The 7,056-nt window shown below is 50.3% G+C and overlaps 2 pseudogenes; both read left to right on the top strand.

Moving 5' to 3' along the window:
- Window positions 1–2,831: 2,831 nt before the first annotated feature.
- Window positions 2,832–2,985, top strand: LOC144779893 (5.8S ribosomal RNA; annotated as a pseudogene).
- Window positions 2,986–3,425: 440 nt separating this feature from the next.
- LOC144778107 (28S ribosomal RNA) lies at window positions 3,426–6,556 on the top strand (annotated as a pseudogene).
- The last annotated feature ends 500 nt before the right edge of the window (window positions 6,557–7,056 follow it).

Below are 7,056 nucleotides of genomic sequence, written 5' to 3'. Positions count from 1 at the left end.
CTCTTGATCCACTTGAGGATGGATTGCTTGGCCAACCTTACCTGTTGTTTCAAGCAAAAGGCTTCCATCCTGTCTGGGCTTTCTGACTCAAGGGTCTGTCATTTGTGGAGGCCACTCAGCAAAGTGAAGATTAGTCAGCTTGGCAGCTTCTAAATTGGCCTGACCAGAGTAGATGGGATCGGGTCGTGCTTGTCCCAAATGCTGCCTAATGTTTCCGGCCTTGTGAGCCTGTCCTTTACCCTTTTCCACCAAGTGCATTTCAGCAGCAGCTCATAATGACTGTTCTGTGGGGTGGCCTTGGCTGTCAAGGCTGGGACACAGTACTCCTTTGTCTTGCTCGGGCTGAATCTTGTCTCACCTTTCCCTTTTGATGTCACGGAGCAGGCCGGTAGTGTCAGTGCCTGTGTGACTGCCCGGTCACCCCAGCCCCTTGCAGGTAAGCAGGGGCTCACAAAGCAGGCTGTCGAGGAGAGTGCTGGTCGGTCCAGAATGGGCACGTTGCTTCTCCTCCCGTCCAAAAGGTGCAGGTACCAGGTTGATTCCACCAGTAGCATATGTTTGTCTGAAAGATTAGGCCTTTCATATGTAAGCACACACAGCCGCTGCAGTGAAACTGTTAATTGCTCATGAAATCAGATATGGTTCCTTTGATTGCTCCATCTGTTACTTGGATAACTGTAATAATCCTAGAGTGAATACATGCATAAGGGCCCTGACCTCCCAGGATGCAATAATTTAGCAGACCAAGACTAACCGGTCCTAGGATGCTTGATTCTGGTCCAGGGAAGACATGGCTTGGCAGTTCGGGCTGGACTATTCCCATGAGGCACAGGCTCAAGATTGATTTGCATATGGCCATGTCTGAACTGGGGTGGCGTGGTGAGCAAAATAATGATGGATTAAACCCAGATATGTGACGAGGGGTGAATGTTTTGCCAATGTGCAACATTCTGTCCATCATCTTGTGTGTTTTGCTGTTCGCCCTATGTGGGAAGTGTATGCCCGGAGGTGGGTCCCGTGCTCACTACGCCACTGGAGTCAAGCTATCCTGGCTGATGACGGCTGATAGCCAGAAACCCGTCCTAGGATGCTTGATTCCGGTCCAGGGAAGACATGGCTTGGCAGTTCGGACTGAACTGTTCCCATGAGGCACAGAGTCAAGACTGACTTGCATATGGCCATGTCTGAACTGGGGTGGCGTGGTGAGCAAAAAAACGATGGATTAAACCCAGATCTGTGAATGGGGGTGAATGTTTTGCCATTGTGCAACATTCCGTCCATCATCTTGTGTGTTTTGCTGTTCGCCCTATGTGGGAAGGGTATCCCCAGACGTGGGTCCTGTGCTCACTACGCCACTGGAGTCAAGCTATCCTGGCTGATGACGGCTGATAGCCAGAAACTGGTCCTAGGATGCTTGATTCCGGTCCAGGGAAGACATGGCTTGGCAGTTCGGGCTGGACTGTTCCCATGAGGCACAGGGTCAAGACTGATTTGCATATGGCCATGTCTGAACTGTGGTGGCGTGGTGAGCAAAATAACGATGGATTAAACCCAGATCTGTGAATGGGGGTGAATGTTTTACCAATATGCAACATTCCGTCCATCATCTTGTATGTTTTAACTGCAATTATTTTCCATGAATGAGGAATTCCCAGCAAACGTGGGTCATGAACTTGTGTTGATTGAGTCCCTGTCCTATGTACACTCTGCCCGTTACTACTACCAATTGGAAGCTTTGGCGAGGTCTTTGGAGTGGCCCTTCTGGGGTTGGTAATTGCTTTGATGGATCAAAATGAACTCTCAAGAGGAAGTAAAAGTCTCAACAAGGTTGTTGTAGGAGAACCTGTGGAAGGATCATTAACAGGGGTGCGGCCAGAGTTAACGACAGTGACAGCCTAAACCCTTGGGCATTTTCCAGATGGAATCCAATGCACAAATCCCGGCCCTCTCTTTGTGCGTTCTGTTCCGCCAAGAAGTCTGTGGTTGCTGGGGGCTTAGATGAGGACTGTGCAAAGGGTAGGCTTCTCCACCTAAGAGCACCCAGCTGACAAGTGAGAGACAGACATGGATGATGTCCTGGACCCTCTGGGAGGGGCATGATTTGAGAGATGGCCCTCCCAAGAGGAAACCCATTTTCACTGAGCACTCACCCGTATGTAATCGAAAAGCAGTGCCTCCCAGGGTTAGGACCTCCTTAAGGACCTGCCAGCTGAGCTCTCTCATAACTGATATCAGCCTGCCATGGTTTCGAGTGACTGCGGCATGGATTGTCATGGTGGCAGGGCAGCATGGATTAGAAGGAGCCAGGGCCATGAGGGAACACACTGCTTCTCTTCATAGTGATGCCATGCCCCCTCGAAGCCAGTGGGAACTGCTCCGAGGAGTGTGAGGAGATGCTGGCCTCAGCCTCACAAACTTTCATGTGTGTAACGGAAGCAGGTGAGTTGCTTTGACAGTGTGGGTGAACTTGGCTCTTCTCCTGCCGATTCCTCCAACCGAGGCAAGGAGGACCTCTAGCCCACTGGCATGGCTCGGGCTTCCGCCAACTCGGTGGACTTGTTCCATGTGGCCAGGCTGGGGTTTAAAGGCTCGTATGGCCCATGGGAGCCTCTTGCTTACCTTTCTAATGTGGTGTTGGGATGGGGGCTCCAGGCTGTACACATGGAAACACTTTTTTCAAACGTAGAGACTGATTTCAAACGTAGAGACTGACTTCCAGAGGGGAAGCGTGAAGTGGTACTTGACTGTCTCACTGCATGGGGGGTGGATAGTTGGTACTGACTTCCTAACGTCTCCCCTGCACATCTGTAAACATTGCAAACATTACCTGTGACTCTTGATGGTGGCTCAATTGGCTCCCAGGTCGATGAAGAACGCAGTTAGCTGAGAGAGTTAGTATGACTTGCAGGACACATTGATCTTTAACACTTTGAATGCATCTTGTACCCCTGGGTTCCTCCTGAGACTACGCCTGTCTGAGGGCTGCCTGAAAGTCAATGGCCCTGGGACTCTCCCAGGGTGTGGTTGAGGCTGTTGCATGGGGCTCGACTCCCTTTGTTTTCCCAAAGTCAGACCCCTGATTTCCCTCCCAGTCCCACTCCAGAGGTAAGCCACTGGTGTGTCAAGTCTTCCATGCAATGATGGGACAGGTGCACAGTCTGCCTGAGCCTGAAAAACTCAGGATTCCTGGCTGCTGATGTATGTGGTTGTCTGAGGCTCCATGGCAGCTTGCTTGCACCACCCTAGGTGTCAACTTCTTTGGTTGGGAAGGTCCCCTGCTGCCCGCAGGTGCTGGTATTCATGCCGGCACCTGTGGGCTTTGGTCTCTGATCTAGGAAAAGGAGTGCTGCTGTGAACACCTCCGTGTAAAAGAGGGTCCTCCGCCAATCTGGCACTCATGGAATTGGTCAGTCTTCCCATTCTTCAGCATCCAACTACAATGTGGTGACCCACTGAATTTATTCATAATACTAAGCGGAGGAAAGGAAAGTAACCAGGATTCCCTTAGTACTGGCAAGTGAAGAGCCTAGTGCTGAATACCCACCCAGCGACGAGTACAGAAAATGTGTTGTACAGGTGTGGCTCTTGAGGCCCAAATCCTTTTCATTTTCACTGGGTGAGGAGGCCCACACTTGGTACCAGGGGTCTGTGTCTATGTCAGTTACCCACCTGACTCACCCTGAAACACGGACCAAGGAGTCTAACAAGTGCACAAGTAGGCGGGCCTATCGCAGCCATGTGGCACAATAAAGGTGCAAGTCAGTGCACACCTGCTTAGGTGGGATCCTGTTGCACCCTCACAGCGGGTGCATCACCAGCCCGTTTTGCCCGCTCTGTCGGGAAGCATGAATAGGTGTGATAGGACCCGAAAGATGGTTACCTATGCCTGGGCAGGGTGAAACCAGAGGAAACTCTGGTGGAGGCCTGTAATGATCCTGACATACAAATCGGTAGTCCAACCTAGGTATGGGGTGACAGACTAACAGAACCAACTAGTAGATGGTTCCCTCTGAAGTATCCCTCAGGATCACTGGCACGTGGAAGCCCTAGTTTTATTTGATAAAGCAAATGATTAGAGGTTTTGGGAACAAAACAATCTCAACCTATTCTCAACCTTTAAACGGGTAAGAAGCCCAGCTTGCTGGTGTGGGGCTGGGCATCAAATGTGAGTGCCTAGTGGACCACTTTTGGTAAGCAGAAATTAACCAAACGCTGGGTTACGGGGCCCGATGCTGATACACATCAGACCCCAGAAAAGGTATTGGTTGATATACACAGCAGGAGAGTGGCCATGGAAGTTGGAATCTGCTAAGCAGTGTGTAGGAACTCACCTGCTGAATCAACTAGCCCTGAATCTGGATGGCGCTGGAGCGTTGAGTCAATACCTGGCGCTGAGAGCCATGGGGCTAAGCTGAAACAAGTAGGAGGGCCACTGCGGTGCGCATGGAAGCCCAGGGCCAGGGCCTGGGAGGAGTCGTCACAGGTTCAGATGTTGGTGGTAGTATCAAATAATCAATGAAGAACTCTGAAGGCCGAAGTAGAGAAGGGTTACATGTGAACAGCAAATGAGCATGGGTAAGTTGGTCCTAGAGATGGGCGAGCTCTGTTCAGAAGGGACGAGCAATAGCCTCTGTCCACATCAGCCAATTGAAAGGGAGTATGGTTAAGTTCTTAGGACCCAGAGTGCCGGAAACGGGCACCTTTGAGGTGTCCATTGGGGTACACAAGTGTCCTGGAGAAGCTAGAGGGAGCCCTGTGAAAAAATATTCTTTTCTTTCAGAAGGGCAGGGGGCCCTGGAATGTTTTCACCCCCCCCGAGAGAGGGCCCAAAGCCTTGGCAAATGTTGCAGCTCTGGCAGGCTTCCTGTGAGCTCTCACTGGTCCTTGTACATTTGTGGAAGATGGTGTCAATCTCATGCCGGGCCATACCCATATCTGCAGCAAGTCTCCAAGGTGAACAGCCCCTGGCATGTTGAAACAATGTAGGTATGGAAAGTCGGCATGTTAGATCCATGACTTTGGGAAACGTATTGGCTCTAAGGACTGAGTTGGTCAGGTTGGGGGGCAAACGAGGCTGGATGTGCATCACAGCTGGATGAGGTGTTGGCCTTCGGAGAGGTAGTGACTCTGGATGCAAGTCAGGACATTTCTGTGGCTAACCCCAGCAGTGGTGCTTGCCTCTTCCCATGCCCCGTCATGGGGCAGGGGGCAGTGTTCTGCCTCGGCAGGTGCCTAGCAGCTGACTCAGAGCTGCAGCAGACCAGGGAAATCTAACTGTTTAATTAAAACAAAGCATTGCGAAGGCCCGAGGTGGGTGTTGAAATGATGTGATTTATTTTCTAGCCAGTGCTCTGAATGTCAAAGTGAAGAAATTCAATGAAGCTTGGTAAACTGCAGGAATAACTATGACTCTTTTAAGGTGGCCAAAGGTCTCATCATCTAATTGGTTGCCAAACATAAATGGATGACCAAGAATTCCACTGTCACTATGTACCATCTAGTGAAACCACAGCCAAGGGAATGGGCTTGGCTGAATCAGCGGGGAAATAACTTCTTCTTGAGCTACAGTCTAGCCTGGCATTGTGAAGAAACATGAAAGGTATAGGATAAGTAGAAGGCCTTGGGCCACCAGTAAAATACCAGTACTCTTACTGTTTTTTCACTTACTTGGTGAGGCCTCATGGGTCTCTTGCCTCTGGCTCCTAGTGCCCGGTGCCCACCATAGGGTTACACTGGGGGGGCAGGGGCATGGAGGGAGTTTTACTGGGGCAGTAAACCTGTCAAACAATAATGCAAGTTTCCTAAGGTGAGCAGCTCAGGGAGGACAGAAACCTCTGTGGAGCATAAGGTCAAAGATTGCTTGATCCTGATTTTCAGTTTAAATACAAATCATGACAATGGGACCTCCTGATGCTTGTGACGTGTTGGGTTTCAAACAGGAGGTTCTCAGAAAAGGTACCGCAGGGATAGCGGGGTTGTGGTGAACAAGCATTCAAAGTGACATCGCTTTTTGATCCTTCGATGTTGGCTCTTCCTATCATTGTGAAACAGAATTCACCAAGCTTTGGATTGTTCACCCACTAGTAGGGAATATGAGCTGGTTTTATACCATGTGAGGCAGGTTAGTTTTACCCTACTAATGATGTGTTGTTGCAATAGTGATTCTGCTCAGTATTATAGGAATAGCAGGTTCAGACATTTGGAGACAGGTTAATCATTGAGTTATGTCACCCTTGTGCCACGCAAGGGTGTACAAGAGTGACGCAACTACTAAGTCAGATTTATCAAGCCACACAAGGCCACGTTGCGTGGCTTGATACATCTAGAGTAACATAGCGCAAATCTCTGCTTTGCCCTACTCTGCCCCATTCCAAGGCATTCCAAGGGTGGAATATGGTTGTTCCCACGCATTCACCCATGAATTTTGGCTCATTCCCAGATTTACCATTACTGGTAGACCTATGAATGTATCAAAATGCTATGCCTGCCCAGGTGATGCAGAATGAGGAGAAATACCTTTATTTCTCCTTGTTTTTCCTATTTCTACGGAGAAAGAGGAAAATGCCTCAGAGGTTTGTTTCTTTGCAGTGGGGTGTCCCTTATGGCACAATCCAGTTTGCATCATATGCACCCTTGGACTACAGCGCAAGGGGCCTGCATTGGGGCTAGGCAGCACACCGTGCACCAGCAAGAGGAAAGGACAGGAATGCACCCTTTCATACTAAATACAGTGCATTCCTGCCCTTTGGGCTGGTGAATAGAGCCACAGGCTTGGGGACTGGTGCGAATGGAAGAGGGCTACCTCCATCGCCCTTAGTGCTCTGCATGTTCGTGGGGCACCAGGTGCTAAAAGCATTTGTAGATTACCTGATTCAGCTACCTTGCTGCGATCTATTGAAAGTCATCAGCTGAGCCAAGCTTTTGTCCCCATCCTTTGGTGCTGAAGCCCCTCTGGGGTCCCTCTGCCACTAGGCTGGTGGGAAGGATGGGGTGTGGGCCTGGGGAGGCTGCCTCAACCAAGTGCAGTGCAGCATCGACGCCTCCCCCTCCCACTCT

The sequence above is a fragment of the Lissotriton helveticus genome, chromosome 1_1 (genome assembly GCF_964261635.1).
Source record: "Lissotriton helveticus chromosome 1_1, aLisHel1.1, whole genome shotgun sequence".
Taxonomy (NCBI): Eukaryota; Metazoa; Chordata; class Amphibia; order Caudata; family Salamandridae; genus Lissotriton; species Lissotriton helveticus.
Note: the sequence above shows the minus strand (reverse complement) of the source record. Positions and strands in the feature narration are given on the sequence as shown.